The sequence below is a fragment of the Petaurus breviceps genome, unplaced genomic scaffold (genome assembly GCF_028583685.1).
Source record: "Petaurus breviceps papuanus isolate PSGF00001 unplaced genomic scaffold, PetGlider_PUasm1.0 90639, whole genome shotgun sequence".
Classification (NCBI taxonomy): Eukaryota; Metazoa; Chordata; class Mammalia; order Diprotodontia; family Petauridae; genus Petaurus; species Petaurus breviceps.
In genome coordinates, this window is record NW_027187296.1 from 1,672,454 (window position 1) to 1,690,718 (window position 18,265).

At 39.7% G+C, this 18,265-nt stretch overlaps 3 long non-coding RNA genes across 4 annotated transcripts in view; 2 read left to right on the forward strand and 1 right to left on the reverse strand.

Moving 5' to 3' along the window:
- LOC138143410 (uncharacterized) overlaps window positions 1-11,409 on the forward strand; it is a 48,784-nt gene extending 37,375 nt beyond the window's left edge. Inside the window, exons 2-3 of the long non-coding RNA XR_011163693.1 lie at window positions 5,589-5,692; window positions 10,094-11,409. This is a non-coding gene — a long non-coding RNA (uncharacterized lncRNA). The remainder of the gene's footprint in view (window positions 1-5,588; window positions 5,693-10,093) is intronic.
- Window positions 1-18,265, forward strand: part of LOC138143409 (uncharacterized) — a 304,779-nt gene that overhangs the window by 64,608 nt on the left and 221,906 nt on the right. The window lies entirely within an intron of this gene.
- Window positions 1-18,265, reverse strand: part of LOC138143412 (uncharacterized) — an 80,071-nt gene that overhangs the window by 29,738 nt on the left and 32,068 nt on the right. The window contains exon 2 of the long non-coding RNA XR_011163695.1: window positions 1,875-1,907. This is a non-coding gene — a long non-coding RNA (uncharacterized lncRNA). The remainder of the gene's footprint in view (window positions 1-1,874; window positions 1,908-18,265) is intronic.

An 18,265-nucleotide genomic window follows, 5' to 3' on the forward strand; every position in this document is an offset into this window, starting at 1 on the left:
TAGACTCAGTTTCCTTATCAGCAAAATAAGAGTCACCTATGTTAACTTGAAAAATTATAACGATCAAGGGAGATGATGTGGAGAGTGCTTAGGAGTCTAAAATATTAACAAAGCTCAGCTATATTATTACAATGAGAGCTGCAGGGGAACCACTAGTCTTTGTTACCAATATTTATGCAATACCTTTTGTGAATGTTATGTGTAACTGACAAAGGCTAGGGAAATAATGGGCGTCCATATATAAGTAGCCATGTTGGTCTACTAAATTTTCTAGCTGAAGGTGCAAGCTTTGCCCTGGAGCCATATATGTTTGATGTTGAATAGCAATTGTAGTCTCCTCTGCAAACTCAATCTTTCAACAGCTCTGTTCCTAATGAGGCTAGTTCAAAGTTTGGATGAGGGACCCACATTAGGGATACTTCCAGATGAAACACACTATTTCTTAGGCAATAATTTATACTTAGAGAGAGAAAGTGTACACCTTGGATTTCTTATCCTTTCTATGGGACTAGAGTTGTGGAATGTTGGGGAGAAGTAAGAAAAGGAACAAGAAATGAGGAAAAATGATAGAAATAATCTGCAAATGAGGGATTTATATGAAGGTATCTCTCCCTTAAAAGAAGGAGATTTCCTTTCTTAATTTGCAGAATTCAGGACAAATTCTCAGTTATTGATCATTGCAGGAAAAATTCTTTTTGTCTGTCTTTCTTTGACTGTAATAATCTCTAATAATCGCAAGGTGACCATAGCAAAGATGTAGGTAAGCAAATTTTTTTTTCTTCTCTATGTCAGAACTATTGCTTTGAACAAATTTTTATTACACATGCTCTATTACTTGACACTTTCCCTGCTATCTACAGTCCCAGCTCATAGCTATTCATATCAACTCATAGTATCTCTTGTTTCTCAATAACGTTTGAGATGTCTGTATGTTCTCCATTCCTGAAGCTTTAGACCCATTTTGGTTTCCCTCTAACATGAATAGTTGTAAACTCTTCTCCCCTAAACCCTTTGCCTCTACCACCATTCATTTCTAGTTAATTCTCTGGGATAGTGTCCAAGTTTAAGTATTTATCAGAGTTAGTGAACACCAATTTAAGGCCTTTAGCTTAAATTTTTTGATAACATTGTCTTTCAAAGTTTTAAAAATTTTATGTTGGTTTTTTTTTTCAGTTGCCATGTTCAAATAATTCCTTATCTTGTGGTCAACCTACCAGTACTGAGAGATTTTCTAACCTTACTAGTCCAGTTTCTAAAGAGTATGGTGTCTGGGACTGTCCTCAAAGTCTTCCTAGATTAATAGAACTTTCTAGAGTTTTTGAGCTGTTGGCATGGCCTTTAAGAGAATTCAGGGTCAACTTCACCCCACAATGAGGCAGTAATGCAGAACTTTTATAGAAAGCCAAAGGAAAGCTTCAGCCAGAAGTCAAGGAATACTTCTATGAAACAGCAATAAAAGAAGAGAGATGAGAACAGCACTGGGAAAAAGGGGGCATGGACTGGTTGTAACTTCTGGGGACAGTGAACATGCAGATGAAATCACAGATCTGTTGAAGCTTTGAAATCTAAAGAATATTATTCAAGTGAAATTTTCTTGGTTTTTGAGTTAATTTTTCGAATGCAACCCAATCTCATCCTTGTTTAGTGTAGTTTTATTGGAAAATGTTGTGTATTTAATACAGAGAAAAAAATGTAATTAAATATTCTATAGCATTTCTCTTTTGTCTAGGGATCCCAAAGGTTATTATAAACCAAATCCTCAAAGACATCTGAATAAGGAGTTGACATGTATACTTTATAAATGAAGAAGTGATCGACTAGAGAGACAGAGATACCTATCAAAATTAGATATTGAGACATGTACCATTACTTACCCCAATGTGAATTCATTTGTTTGTACAAGATACCTGTTGAAAGAGGATAGATTTTGTTAGAATAAATAGCATCTTTGTCCATATATAATCAACTCTTCTCTCTCATTACATAACAAATTGTACATCTCCTAACCTATACTATGATTTCTAATTTGAGGAAAATTCTTATGTAAAAGCTTTGCATAGATCCACTGGAAAGAGATGAGTAATAGTTCTAGAAATAGATAACATGAAAGGAAAAACAATAGAAAAAAGGTTATCATACTCCCCATCTCAGTTTCTTAATGCTTCTTATTTTTCCATCTCTTTTCCATACTTATTTCCCACCATCAATGCAAATTGTGTATGCATCTTTTTTTTTGAAGAGAAAAAAATATGTTATGGATGGTCAGAATAATTACACTATGGTCAATAATGTATGGCAGCTAGGTGGCACAGTGGTTAGAGTGCAAGGTCTGGTATCAGAACGACCTGAGTTCAAATCCAGCTTTAGATATTTACTAGCTTTGTGACCCTGGGCAACCCTATTTGCCTCAGTTTCCTCATCTGTAAAATGAGCTAGAGAAGGAAATGGCAAACCACTCCAGTATCTTTGCCAAGAAAACCCCAAATGGGGTCATGAAGAGTTGGACAAAATGGAAAAGACTAAACAATAACAATAACAGTAAGGTCACCTTTTGAGTGATAAAAATTTATATATAAATCACACATGTATACATATGTGTGTACAGATTTATATATGTTTGTATTTATATCTATTTAGAGAGGACTTGTGATTTCATTGATATGTGAGACTTTTTGGAGGGATCTCCCTCTACCAATATGGATCAGCATGTGCACTTAAATTTCCAGTGTTGCCCATGGTACTGAAAGGTTGTGATTTGGCTGGGCAATATGTTTCAGATGTGGACCTTTAATACAGGGCTTCCTGATTCCAAGGTTAGTTCTTTGTCTAGCAGGATGCACTGCCCCTCATACACATATGTGTATACATTCATGAATATGTGTACATAGTATTACTCTGTAAGCGATCATATAGATCTTCTTATCCTACTCCCTCATTTTTATGGATGGGGAAGGTCAAGGTATATCATGCAGCTAGTAACAGAGATAGAGCTAGAATCCAGGGCTCCTGACTCCCCCAGTATCCTTCCCACTGTACACCACATTGTCTTACTATAACCTAGGCTAAATTCATTAAAAGAAAGAAATTATTATAACATCTTAAAATGATGCAGTCATATTTTTGTTGCTGCCAGTGAATTTACTAAAAATGTGATTCCTATTTTCCTCTTTGATTTTTTATTCTCTGATGTTCTCAAGAAACTTATTTTCCCATGGCAACCGTTGTCTATTCTCCTCACACAGTTGGCCCACAGTCACAATAGTGGTAATACTTCAGAGCCCAGACTTAATGTCCAAGGTAAGTCTGTCTCCAAGCTTCTTTATCATGAACACAAAATACACAATTTTGTGATCAGACCTGGGCTCTAGTCCTAACTGTGTCACCAACTAGCTGTATGACCCCGGTCAAGTCATTCAGACTCTCTGGGTCCAAGTCTATATGTGCGTAAAATTAGGTATGCTAAGTTTCAGTTCCGAACAAAATGTGTATGATTCATTCAGAACCCTGAAAGAAAGTGATTAGATGAATAGAATTGGTGTGTGTGTGTCTGTGAACAATATTACTGTGATTATATGTTATATTATTACCATAAGGGGCACCCACATTTCCACAATTTAATGAAGATCTAGTGAACATGGAGGAGAACCAGAGATCAAGGAAATAATTTAAGGGGGCAAGGTAGGGATGGAGGTAGGAAAGTTTATGAAAATTAGTTTATTTAGAAATTTTTTTATTAAATCAGTGTAAAACCCCAAGTCAATGATCTTATGACTTTATGAATATGGAAATACATAATATAAAATAAAATCAGAAGTCCTTCCATAACCAGGAGTTCTAAACATTGTATATCTCATGCAATGTAGTCACTAATCTCTGCAGATCTAAGCTTTAAATCACGTTTAAGTGAAAATGAATAATAGAAAGTTTATAGCTACTAACCTTGGAAAACTTTTACTGACTACCATTTTCTTCCAAGATGGTAGGTTTAAGCACAAATTAACATAGAATCCATTAGAATTATGCCACATTTGGCCAAAATCTGCCATCTCCTTCAAATAGTATGCTAATCAGCATGCCAAGGCATATTCCCAGAAGGACCTCTCCACTTTAGGTCTCCCAGACAAGGTGTGAATTCCTCTTGTCCTGATTTCTTGCCCCACCAATTATTCTGGCACAGATCCAAGTTCATGTCTAGTTCACTTTAGAGAGGTCAGGCCAGAGGCAAAGATTGGATGAATAAACACAGAGTACTTGCAAATAGTTAAGGTCTTCATTTCTTGGAGCCAGGTAGAGGTTCTGGCCTCTCTTCAGGGAATCACATAGCTCTCCAGCCGAGGAGGAGCTAGAACTAGATGGTGACATAGACCAATTTGGAAATACAGTTTGATGGAGGTAGAGTTTTGGAGGAACCGTTAACAGATGGAAATGTGGAGGAGAAAAAGGTTTGGCATGACAGGGACCCATAGCATGGAAAACCAACTTGGACCATCCATCCCCATTGGTAGGACCCCACCTAGGCAAATGTTTTAACTCAGGAAGATTGTTAATAATCTTGTCGGAAAAGAGGCCTACAGTAAGGAAGTTACTCAACTCTCTGGCTAATTCTTGAGTTATTTCTACTTCCAGGAGGGGACATCTAAAATAGTACTCTAAATTGAGATAACAACCGAGAGGGTAGGATTTAGTAGAGGGGAGAGCTCTCTTGATTTATAAACTCAGGTGGAAGTCTTTTTAGTTGTTTTTTTTTTTGCTAGATTATATAAAAACTGTGCTATATTCCATCAATCTGAGTGTTTGCATGGAAGCTAAGGGTCCTTTGAGAGACATGAGCCACGTTATGATAATTGATAGGGAAACAACGACTGGGGGTAAAATAAAATAACTCTTACCTAACCAATATATAATAGTATTTTTTTGGTACATGTGCAATTTCTTGGGAGGTAGCCTTATCGAGTTATTTTCTTCTTAGTATCCCAGGCAATATTCTTAAAAAGTATCGATATATTTTGTTTTTTATATTATCTACATGTCCTGCTATATCCTTCCTCCTTTCCCTGTCTCAGAGAATGATTCCTTATGACCAAGGACAAAAAAGGGAGAAAAAAAATACAATTTATCAAAATTAAGCAACATGTCCCCAAAGTCTACCATGTACAATATTTTATACCCATAGTCCCCCACATTGCAAATAAGTAGGTGGGTGGGGGGTTCTGAGGCAACAGTCTCAAGAACATAAATTACAGAATAGTTGTGGGTTTGTATTGTAGAGGGAATTTCCAACCTGGGAATGCCTTAGACAAATGACATCATAGGTCTGGTTAAAAAAAAAAAGGCAAGACAAAACATTAAGAGATTATAATCTGGATCTGTGATTTGATTGGCATAAGGAAAATCCCTGGGTCAATTGAGATGACAACTAGTCTGTGGCATTTGATAAAGAGCTTCCTGGAATAGGGTCATTCAGCTGATTCCCTGGCTAGGCCTCTGACCACTTTGCCAGGCCGCCTCTTAGGAAATTACCTGGGTATCAGAAATACTTATGTCCTGCAGTTTTTTGTTTTTGTTTTGTTTTTTTGTTTGTTTTTTAGAATGAAAATGGGCTCTGGACAGATATGCAGACCGTTAAACAAATTGGAAGGCTTCCAATTTATCCAAGTTAAGGGTGCCATTTGCCTCTTAAAACACTGAAAAGGTAGGCCCTGTGTCTACTGCACTGCAGCCTGAAGGATGGCCAGATAGTGGCTGACAGCTGCATTTCTTAGTGCTCTAACGTCCCTGATGCAATCACCTCCAATCTACCCTGTTCCGCACCCTGGCTCAGCACAAGTCTGTACACGTTCTCGCCAGCACCCTTTCATCATTGCCTCCTCTCATCAACTGTCTCACTCTTCACAGTCTGGCTATTACAATAAGTGCTTAATATCTGTTCTTGCCTTGTTGTGGGATCATTGTGTTGATTGCATGCTGTGCTGACATGAGGCAGAGGCGGCTAACAAATTCAGGGCTCTTCGCAACAGACTCGCCAGGGGATTCATGGGATGGGATGGTGGTGAACCTCAAACATTCCAGAGATTTGGCCCTATCTGGGTACTTTCCTCATATTGCTTGCCCCTTGCCGTTCTCTTAAGTGCCCAGGAAAACACTGCCTGAAGATGCAGCTGGGTTCTCCTTCCCTCCAGGTTTTTTTTTTCTTTTAAGAGAATATTTAGAGGTGGCTAGAAGGAGCAGTGAATAGAGCACTGGCTCTGGAATCAGGAGGACCTGAGTTCAAATCCAGCCTCAGACACAACACTTGCCATGTGACCTTGGGCAAGTCACTTAACCCCAATTGCCCGGTCTTCCCCCCTCCAAAAAAAAGCAAAAAAAAAAATTAAATTAAATTAAATGTTGAATGGGATTTTGGCACCAGGATTCAATCTTCTGTGCCCATGCCTTTATACTGTCTGTCTCCCATGCCTGGAATGAACTTCCTCCTCACCTTCACCTCTCAGAATTTCTGGTTTTCCTTCAAAGCTCAATTCAAGGGCCACTTTCCATGAAAGGCCTTTTCCGATCCCCCACCCTCAGCTTTGTGAGTGCCTCCCCTCCAAGTTACCTTCTATCTTTTTTGTATTGACCTATATGTATCCGTTATTTCCCCTCACTAGGTCAACCCTGAGAGGTCAAAGGGTTTCTTTCATTCTTTGTCCCCAGCAACTAGGCTGGTACATAGTAGGTACTTAAAAAATGCTCCCTGACTGGTGTCCAATCACAGCAAATCTATGGAAGCATGGAGTCGGTTTTGGTTTGGTTCCTTGGGGGAGGAGGCAATATTACATGGTAAGTGTTCCATTACTGTCATATGTCCGAGTCAGGGGTGATGGGTGCCCTCTCTGCTGTTAGGTATTTTTGAATGGAGGAAATTCCAAGAAGACAAGGCCTCTGCATGAAATACGGACCTTGTTTCTCTTTATGTAACTGTACCCAGGGCAGCACAATGACTCACTATTTGGAAATGATGTCAGTCTGAACTGATTCTTTATCTGTCCTGAACGCACTGAGGCATTTCACAAACACACACAATTTGCTTCTCCATATGCCTGTCAAATGACCTTGCTGTTAATCTTTTCTTTATGATTGTTAAATACTAATTATTAAAGTACATGTGCAGAAAGCTATATTGGGTCCTGGATGAGTAATTATTATAATAGGAACTCTTTTCTTTAAACACACAGATACACATACACATACTCCTCCTTCCAAGGGGCAGCAGGTTTCTATGAATGCATGGTGGGATCCACAGTAGAAAGTTTTATACAGAGGTAGGACTTTCTTCATTAACAAAAAGGCACAACAGTTCAACCTCTGGCCATGGGGTCCTAGCAGAAACTTAGACATTCATTTTCTATAAGATGGAATCATTATTAACAGTAGAATCTAGTTCAAATGAGATAATGTATGCAAAGTGCTTTATAAACTTTAACTATACATGTCAGTTATTATTATTTTTCATTCCCTAAAGAGATTACAATCTAGAGTATTAGTAGGTGATCTTAATATGTAGATGACTTAACAACCTTGCTGCTCTCTGCATTGGTGAGTAAAACCCTCCACTGTTGCTTGTGCCTATAGTCTATGCCTCTTATCATATCTCAGATTTTTCTTTCTCCTTTGGCCTTTAACCCTCAACCTACAGACGTGCTCCATTATCCCAAATTAAAATTTTCTTCTAGTCATCTATTAATGTGAGCAATCATTCTACTTTTCACTTTCCTTTCAGTAGCAAATTTCACATTCCCTAACTCTTCTTCCTCCCACTCACTAATTATTGCTTTTAGCTCCCATCTCTACCACTTAACTGAAACTGCTTTCTTTGAGGTCACCAAGTGACTTCTTAATCTCAAAATGTACTGGTTTTCTTTCATTCCACATCTTCCTTGACTTCTCTTTAGTGTTTGACACTGTTGACCTCCTTCTTAAAACTTTCTTCTCCCTTGGTTTCTTTGATAAATCTCTCCTGATTTTCTCCTATATCTTGGACAATTCCTTCTTGGTGTACATGGTTCATTATTCCTCCTCCTACTATAAAATAGGTGTTACCCTGGCTCTGTCCACTTCCTTTATCTTCCCTTCCTTTCCCTTCCCTTCCCTTTCTCTTTGTCTCTATTCTTTTCATCTTAATGGTCTCATCCATGACCACAAGTTCAACTATCTATCTACATTGATGACTCCCCAAACTCAAATTTCACATCTCAAAAATTTTTGCATATAAAATCTTAACATGTCTTTCAAACTCCAGTGCAATATTTTCAGCTACCTACTAAATACCGTGACCTGGATGACCCAGTGGCACCTCAAACTCAATGAGCCTCAAATCAAACTCATCATCTTCTCTGCTAAACTTACTCTTTTTTCTGACCTATTTCTGTTAATGTCCCCACCTTTTCTCCCTGTCACTAAAGTTCCGACACTGGAGTTCTGCCTTTGGTTCTTTCATCTTCCATTTCCAAAGATCTAATCAATCCTATTGATCTTATTTCTATGGTGACTTTCACATGTGTCCCTTCTCTTCTATTCTTATAGCTACCTCCCTATTTCAAACCCTTCTCATCTCACATCTGGACTACTGTAGTTGTCTCCTAATTGATCTCTAGTTTCCTCTCTCCAAACCATCCTATACACCAGAGGTATCAAACTTGGGGTCTGCAAAAAGTTCATAGTACAGTCGAACTATTAAAATGTAATTAGGAAATGTTTAAAAACATAAAGGAAAATGCAGTACAACATAGATAATGTTGATTTGTGGTTCTCTAAGTCAATATGATGTCAGCAAGGATAAGTTGCTAGTCAAGTTGTGTTTCCTTGGGCAAGTCACTTTAGCTTTCTAAAGCAAAATCTTGATTTTATCACTCTCTTGTTCAGATGCTTTTAATGATACACTTTTGCCCACTGAATAAAGGCTATATTTCTTACTCTGACATTCAAGGCTTTACATAATCTGGTCCCAAACTACTTTTCTATCCTCAGTTCATAACAACTCAATGAAATGAAATGTTTCGATCCCCAGATAGATCTTTATTTAAATTTCAGTGCTCAAGTTAAAGGCCACTTCTTTGTAGCTTCTAGGATTGCCCAAGACAGAAACAATATTTCTCTCCTTTCAACTCTCATAGCCCTTTTAAAATACACATCTCTCATGACACTTGAAGCACTAGTCACATGTGTCCTATAATGCAATTATCATGGAATATCTTGGATTTGTTTGGAATTCCCTTCCTTTTCACTTTGAAACTCTTGCCAACGCTAACTCCCCACTAGGCCCCCTTAAGACTCAGCTCAAGTAGCAGCTCTTTCAAGAGACCTTTCCTGATTCTTAGAGTCCTTAGTGCCCTCTCCCAATTCACTACATATTTATCTTGTATTTATTCATTTGGGAACATTCTGCATCTCCCCAAAGGGGGAAAACTCCTCAAGAACAAGGCCTATCTCCCTTTTGCAGTCTCTGACACACAATAGGCACTCACTTCCTTGCTTGCTTGTTAGAGTAGTCAGCTGTATATGTGCTTTGTCTCTTTATTAAGCTGGGGAGGCAGCCTGGTCCGGGGGGAAAAGCATGAAATTTGGTGTCAGAGGGCCTGGACTTAAATCCTGGCTCTGCTACTTACTACTATGCCTGCAGGACATCAGGCAAATGCCCTTTTCTTTCTGAGTTCAAATCTGGCCTCAGACACTTAAAAGCTGTGTGACCCTGAGCAAGTCACTAAACCCTGTTTGCCTCAGCTTCTTCATCCATAAAATGGACCAGAGAAGGAAATGGTAAACCACTCCAGTATCCTTGCCAAGAAAATCCCACTTGGGGTCATGAAGAGTTGGACACAACTGAACAACAAGAGGTCCTTTCCAGATCTAAATTTATCATCCTACTATGGTGATTGCCTTGAGAGCAGGGACAATGTTTTGTATATTTTTGTATCCTCCATAACAACTAGTACTGTGTTTTGTATGTAAGAAGCACTTAAATTAGTTAATTAATTAGTCACAAGAATGCATGCATGCATGAATGAATGATGTCAAAAAGAATAGAGTAATTTTTTTCCTCAATTCTTTTCTATAGTTTGGCAACTTTGGTGGACAACCATAGGCTGACTACTTCAGCGTCATCTACCTATACTTGGATATATTAGGCCGCAGTGTATTAGAAACCCTTCCTCGTATCCATCTCACAGATGTGAAACACTTCAGAGACCTGTAACTGTTTCCTCCTGTGTCTGAGGCTTTCTTGGCTCTGAAAACTTCCTGGGTTTGCTGACATCATCCTGGTGTGGAGGAGGACTTGGCTGGCCTGCTGAGAACATATATGTAATTGAATGAGTTCTATTAAGAAAAAGGAAAAAGGAGAGAAAAAAACGCAACAAGCCAACCACACCTTCATAGCCATTGTTAAACACTGTGAGTGTGTGATACCACATGGTCAGCTAAAAAGGAAGAGGTTACCCTGGGAGGTATTTCCTAAGCAAAGATTGTAAGAAGCCTTTGGGACTGGACATGGTCAAGAGGAAATGAAGAGGTCATGTTCTTCCTTCAAATAGGGCTAGTCTGTTAGGAAGGAGTTGAACTTCGACACCAAAGAAAACATATAACAACAGAGAAGTTAAAGTAATGCAACAGCAACAACAGCCTATGGACTTTCCATGAAATCAGAGGACTGGGAAGGATAAGGGCAAGGTCACGTAGTCCATCCCCCTGCCTTCAGAGGAGATCCCAAACAAACTAGGTTTCCAGCAAAGGTTTCACAACCTTCCTCTGTTAACATTCCAGTGGCTAACATTCCTCAGACTGGAAATTCTTTCTCATGTCTAACTTGAATCTCTCATGCTGCTACTTACGGTCATTTCCTCATCTGTTCTAGTGGAAATGGAAAACAGCCTGTCACCATCCCCTGCATAATAACCTTTCAGAAACCTGAAAGCTGTTAACTACCATTAACTTCTGTAGAATTTATGCTCCCTTTAGTGAAGAAATCTGAGGACCCATGGCAAACATTTAAGATCAGGAAATTGTTTTGAAATTACTAAAAACAAAACAAGCCAAAAAAAAAAAAAACAACCCAAAGGGGGGAAAAAAAACCTTAAAAACTGGCCCTCTTCTAGTACCAGAAGAAAAACCTCTTCCATTTTTTTTACTGGTCCATTTTTAAGCAGAGGACAGGGCAATGTTTAGAGACGGTTTTGTCTTTCCTTCCTCGGCCAGTTGTATTTCTCCTTTAAGATAACGAGTGCAGTGGTTGTCTTACACTGGAATTGCTCATGCAGACCATTGTTAGCTTGCAGAAAGATGAATAAAGCTGTCTAACTGAGGTGGACAGAATGGTTGGGGGTGGGCTGAATGGGAGGAGAGGGATAACCTCCTTCCAGCTTTCTGCATTTTCCTTGTCTATTTCTGAGTCAGGAGGCTGTCCCCACTGTGACACTCACACACCATGGAACAGAGTAATTGTTGGCAAGGTCTGGGGGACAGTACGCCAGACTGGGCGGGGAGAGCATTCCATTACTATAACACAATGCCATAATAGGATACAAAATTCTTTTCATATTATTTCTTATACAATAGAAATTATTTTTTTAAAAAAATTCCAGCTTTCACATTGGGCAGGGAGGAGAAAGGCAACCCCTTTCAACAAGGAGGTTTTTCTTTTTGTCCTGCCCTGACCTGGTGGGACCCTAGGCAGTCCCTTAGCTGCCTGCATTTCAGTCACAAGGTGGGCACAGCCTGGTTTCAGAGAAAAGATCAAGCGTAGCCTATGTCTTCTCCCAGGAAATCTTTTCCGGGGTTACTTCAAACTCAGAGGGGGAAATGCGCCATATTCCAAGTCAGTGCTCCTTCTTTCTGTCTGCTGACCAAGGGGTAAAAAACTTGGATACCAAGATAAAAAGGGCCCAGGGTCCCTTAATATGCCCAATTTTGGGATGTCCGCAAAGAAATTCACATTGGAGATTCTTTGGTGACTCTAGGGGGGTTTAGGGTGGGCCCTCTCAGTGTATTTCCTTTGTCATTCCCTCTGGTGCCTAACATAGTGCCCTACACATGGTGGGTGCTCAATAAACATTGTTGACAGTCTGACTCATTGACTGAGCATGATGACTGGACTCCAAAAACCTGGATCCTATTTCCATCTTGGCTGTTACAGTGAGCTTGGGCATGTCATCTTTTGCACCTTGGTTTCCTTCTCTGTAACACAAGCAGAGCTTATGTTGGGCAGAATCAAAGCCCTAGGACTGCTTCAGGGTGGATACAAGGAGAAATCAAGCCAAGACAAGCATCTAGGGACTCTGTCATTGAAAAAAGAAAGAAAAGTCTAATCTCTGAGATGTCAACTACTTAAAAGAAATTACTTGTATTAACCTAAACTCAGGAAACTCTTTTCTTTCATTCATGGAGCAAATATAGTGTTTCTAACACACACACACACACATACACACACACACACGCTGAATGTACTTCCTAAGCACACTCTTTTCCCCCCATCGATAATTTTTGTTAAGTGTAGTAATTTCCCTAGTTGCAGAGGGAATCTTCTTTTGGTGGGGTTTTAGAGAGTAGACTTCATTTTGAGTCCCTTTCACTCAGTGAATTAATGTGATTATTCTTTTTTCTGATGCTTTTCTTTAAAAACAAAGCCCCAATCTCTTAGGTTGCTCTTGTATTTTAACCGGAAAAAGGACTGTTTCCACAGTGTAGGGAAAAAATTATATCAGATGAGGAAAAAAAAAGGAAAACCAATGAATATTGGCATTTCTATAGATGACCCCTTACCCTTTGAGACTACACCATCAAGAGTGACATCGCTCTGATTAAATCAAGCGATTCTCCCTCTGATCAATGAACAGTAGGCCTGGCATTCTCTACTGCCTAAATATCCTAATTCCTGACAGTGCCAACCATATGAGTTTTGAGATTGAATCCCCTCCCAGTCTAAGGGAGCTGGCAACAGGCTTTATAGGACGTTCCACTGAAATCAGGCCACCAAGCCCTGAAAACAAAGACCCTTGATTCAAGCACACCAAACTGGAGTTCCTCTAATCAAATATATTAAATTTGCTATCATTCTTGATTGTTTCAGTGGAAAGAAAGGGCAGCTGGACGGGTTCATGTTCTGGATTCAGTCCCCTGAGGTTGGGTGCTTGGTATGTTTGTGTGCTTTGGGTGTGTATGTGTGTGTGTGGGGGGGCGCACTGGCAGGGGAGAGGAGAAAAGGGTACAGATGGTCAGAAAACTGTTGTTTAAGTAAAATACTATTGTGCATTAACCAGAAATTCTTAAACTAGAGCCTGTGAACTTGTTTAAAAAAACATTTCCATAATTGTATTTCAAAATAATTAATTTTCCTTAAGATTCTATGTATTTTATGCATTTAAGAACATTATTATGAGAAAGGGGTCCATAGGCTTCACTAGACTGCCAAAGGAGCCCAGGACACACACAGAAAGTTCAGGAAACACTGTTCTAATTTGTACAGAGGGTTCCAAGAGCCCAACAAAAAAAAAGAAAACCTTGGTTAACTAGGCTATAAGCATGTTCCCATCATCTGTTATAAGGACACACAGGAAATTGTGATCTTTGAATATTGAGGCATTAACAGAACCCCAAGGGCCAGCATCAAGTATGTATCTATGACTTCTGATTATAAGAAATTGATCAACCCAGCATTGTTCCCAAACTGCAAGCTTTGCCCCAAGGGTTTACCATTTAGGAAACTTGGCATCTAGCCTCTCTACCCCTTTGAAAGCACCATATTTTAGTTGTGAATCTGTAACATCTTCCTTCTTCATGTTATAGACACATGTTTTTAAACTTGAGAAACCTGTAAGCAAACTAATTTTTTTTAGGTTTTCTCAACATAAGTTTAACAGGGATATTTCCTGCCCAGCAGCTAGGGCTTCAGTTTCTTGCTAAACTAGCTTCCTCCGCTTCAAACAAGACCCTGGGTCACTGATGTCACTTCCTCTGTCTGCTTCGTTGATAACAGGATAAACCTGAACTAGCTATGAACCAGGCATTCCACTGTGTAATTCATTATTTCTCCCCATTGTAGGGCAGGATACTCAGCTTCAAACATTGTTTTAGTAGTTAGGGCTTCATACACACACGTGTACCCATGCACGCTCATGAACACAGGCATGTGCACACACATGCGTACACACACACACATGAATAAAACCACATACACAAACTGCAGAAATGCAGTTTGCAAAGAAAATCATTTGTAGGAACTTTAGGATGGGCTAACAGACTCTGCATACAGGCAATGTGACCGGTTCACAGAATGGTCTTTGCAAAGAAGCCGGTGCCTGTTACAGCCTGGAGTCAGTCTGTTTCTGATCAGGAATGTGAAAGGCAGCTGGCTATGTTAAAAGGGCAGAGAATAAAGCAAGCAGTGTAAAATGAAGACACAATTAAGCAAAGACAAAATGCTATGAAAATGTTTCTGTTCCTTATTTAAGCTTGCTCTTGGGGTCCCTTTTGGGAAGAAATGATTCTATTCTGTTCTAATTTTCTCTTGGTGGGGGATTTTTAATTTGATGAAATGTGATGGCTATCTTTTTATCATTCCACATTTTAATAATAATAGTAGTTATATTAATAATATATAAATTATATAATATAATTATATATTAGTGAACATTAATAATCTTAAGATTTAGAAAGCACTTTATATATTGTTTGTTATATTTGATATGATTCTCATAGCAATGCTATGAAGGTACCAATCTTCATTTTAGAGCTGTAGAAACTGCGGCCAACAGAGGTTTCATGATGTGTTGAGAATTATATAGTTAGTCAGACAGCAATCTAACTGAGGTCTTTCTGAAAACAAGTCCAACACTCAAAGGTGGAGAACCTGTGGCCCTCTAGTTCCTCAAGTGCAGCCCTTTTGACTAAATCTAAATTTCACAGAACAAATCCCATTAATAAAAGGATTTTTTTCTGTAAAACTTGGACTCAATCAAAAGGCCACACTCAAGGACCTAGAAAGCCACATGTGGCCTTGAAGTCCCAGGTTCCCCACCCCTGCAGCCTATCACCTCCCTAGCTACCTGTAAGAAAATCAAAGGGTCATTTCAGAAGCACTGAGTCAGGTGACATTTGGAAGGATTTAGAGTCCTTCCTGAGGAAATCTAAGTTTGGCCCATTGGTCTTGATCTCTTGTCATAGAAAGGGACATCAAATTCCAATGAGCATTCCCCAAGTGCCTTTCTTCAAACACCCCAACATTGATGAGTTTTCACTTTCTTCCTTTCCATGTTCCATGTCCAATCTCCCTTCATCCCCTACATATGAACATGTTTATATCTATGTCTGTCTGTCTGTCTGTCTCTCTCCACCCACAGCCTTGTTTTTCACTTTGCCCTATGATCCTTAGGAGGCATGGATCAAGCCAGATTTGGGTGAACCACCACAGGACAGGTACAAATATTCTATCATCCAGGACTTGTACCAGTGGTGACTTACCTCCATCTACCAACCCAATAGAACCCTAAAGACACAGGCTTAGAGATTTAGACCTGGGAGGAACCATAGAGGGCCTCTGCCCCAACCCCCTCATTTTACAAATGAAGGATCTGAAGCCCAGAAAGGCTAAGAATCTTGCCCAAGTTCCCACATATCGGAAATGGTAGAGTTGGTATTTGAACCCAGCCTTCTGACTGTGCCATGCTTCCCCTGTCTACTTTACAGGAATCTCTGCTAGGAGCTTATAGATTATGACAGGGACTCCAGCATTCTTTTCCACATTCTACCCTGGGTGACCTAGAAGTGTGGGGTCACTGTGAGGCATATATCATCTCCACAAACAGCTAGCATCCTCCTGGACCAGAAAGAGAAAAGAGAACTATTGAAGATGAGTAAAAACCACTTAACCTTGCCACAGTGGGCCAGTCCCAGCATCTCTGAAAACCTCCTTTTGCTCATCTGTAAAATGAAGGGTTTGGAAAAGATTATCTCTCGGGGTCTTTCCAGTTCAAAAACTGGATGATTCTTCTACAAAATAAGTGCCTTTATCACTTATTCACAAGAAAGGGGAAAGTTACCATAAGAGTCCCTTGAGTTCCAGAGGCTTTGCATTAATAAATAAATCATAAGTCTCAGACAAACTTCGATAAATGATGTATATGCATCAATATATGTATATACACTATCTTTTTATTATTTCCTCATCTTTTTTTCTTTGTCTTTTTTGATCTCTTCCCTTCCCCCATAGGTTTCTCTACATACTCATATGAATACATTATGTTTATGTTTCATTTTTTACATGTCAACACTTTGATTCTCTAGGAATTCAGGAAATGCATTGCCAGTGTTGTAAATTTACACACCCCTTTTAGCCCCCCTTCCCCCAAGCGTTTCAGAAACCTTTGTTCGCTAAAAATTAAATCTGTCTTCTACCAAGAGAGGGCCCCTCCCTTCATGGGTCCCCTATGCATTTCCTAGGCTGCTTGGACTGTCTCATCACCCATTCACTTTGTGCAGGATTCAAAGAAAAATCTGAAGCCCTCTGATACTCACTCCATTTTTATTGATCTAAATATCTGGCCCTATGATACTTTAGAGCTCTCTCCTTGTACGGAGACTCCCTCACACTGTCTCTTCTTACTCCAGCTCAGTCATTAAATAAGAACAGTCATTTAAAATAGTGCTTAAAGTTTGCAAAGCACTTTACAAATACAATTTGATTTGTTCCTCACAACAGCCCAGCGAGGTAGGTGTTGTTATTATCCTTGTTTTATAGATGAGGGAACTGAGGCAGATAGAGATTAAGTGACTTGCCCAGGGTCACATAGCTAGGAAGTGTCTGAGGCAGGATTCCAAGGTCCAGTACTCTATAAACCATTGATACCAATCTCTTTTAATGATGGCTCTCCTCTCATTTCCCTCCTGAACACTGAAGGTCTGAGAAAGATAGAGAGTAAAGTGAGTGTCAGAGAGAAGAGGTTAGATATTGGAGAGTCAGTTGCTTTATTAAACAAGAAAACAGAGGGGAATAGTGCCATCATCCCCAGCATGGAATGGAGGGAGGAGGACGATAAAAGGAGGATCCAAGGAGGAGGCATGATGGGAGCGCTGGACAGCTTTCCAGCTCCTGCTGTTCTGAGCCTCCGTACTCTGGTGCTATTTTTCTGTTTCATGTGTTGTGAATTATGAGGATACTAGACACACCCACAGTGAAAAGTTAAGTACTAAAACTCTTTCTAATGCCAAACATACATAAGCAGCTTTGAAATTATCTTTTGATTGGGGTTATCCATATACTGCTCCCCTGAATGGTGCCTGTAATCAAGGTTTCATGTCAAGTTGCTTTTTTTAGGGAGTAGGGGTGAAGGGGCCTTTCCTGCAACTTCTGGGGGAGGGGGAGCTGGATCAAGAGGTATGCTGTGTAGGCATCCTTAGTCTCATGTAGGAATCTTTTTCCTTGAGGGGCATAGACCATAGAACATCTTTTAGGCTCAATTTAAAAATCTCTTCTTATTGTTGTTCAGTCATTTCAGTTGTGTCTGGCTCGTTGCAACCCTATTTGGGGTCTTCTTGTCAAAGATACTGGAGGGGTTTGTCATTTCCTTCTCCGTATCATTTTACAGATGAGGAAACTGTGGCAAACAGGGTGAAATGACTTGCCTAGGGTCACACAGCTAGTAAGTGTCTGAGACCAGATTTGAACTCAGGAAGATGAGTCTTCCTGACTTCAGGCCTGGCATTCTATCCTCTGTGCCACCTAGCCACCAAATCTCTACCTGAGGGCAATGGTTATCAGAACTGTCAGATCCAGAAATGGATCACTAGATGAGAAAGGTCACTGGGTCCTCAGGAGCAGAGGTCCAGCTGAAGTAATATCACACAGCTGGGCTCTGACCCAGACATCTTACTTTATGGTTAAAGATCTATTTTGTTTAAAATTATCCAATATGCAAATATTAGAAATCCATACAGCACAAGAAGGGCTATTTCCTCACCATCCTGCCCCTCACTCTTTTCAGACTTCTGCTTTGGCATGAGCAGTTGGTGAGGGTCCCAAAAGGAAGCAGGGCATTAGTGTTCATTTCAGGACACTCTCTCACATATCACCACATTTTTTTGGCTTACAAATCCCAAACTACACTGGGCTGATTTAGGTGTTGCTTAGCAATGGGGCTTGTTTTTCTTTTAAGACCCTACAGATCTACCAAGAAACTTAGTGAAATGTTTAGAAGCTCATTGAGGTTAGTGCTCCCCCTCTTCATGTGGTGAAAAGTTC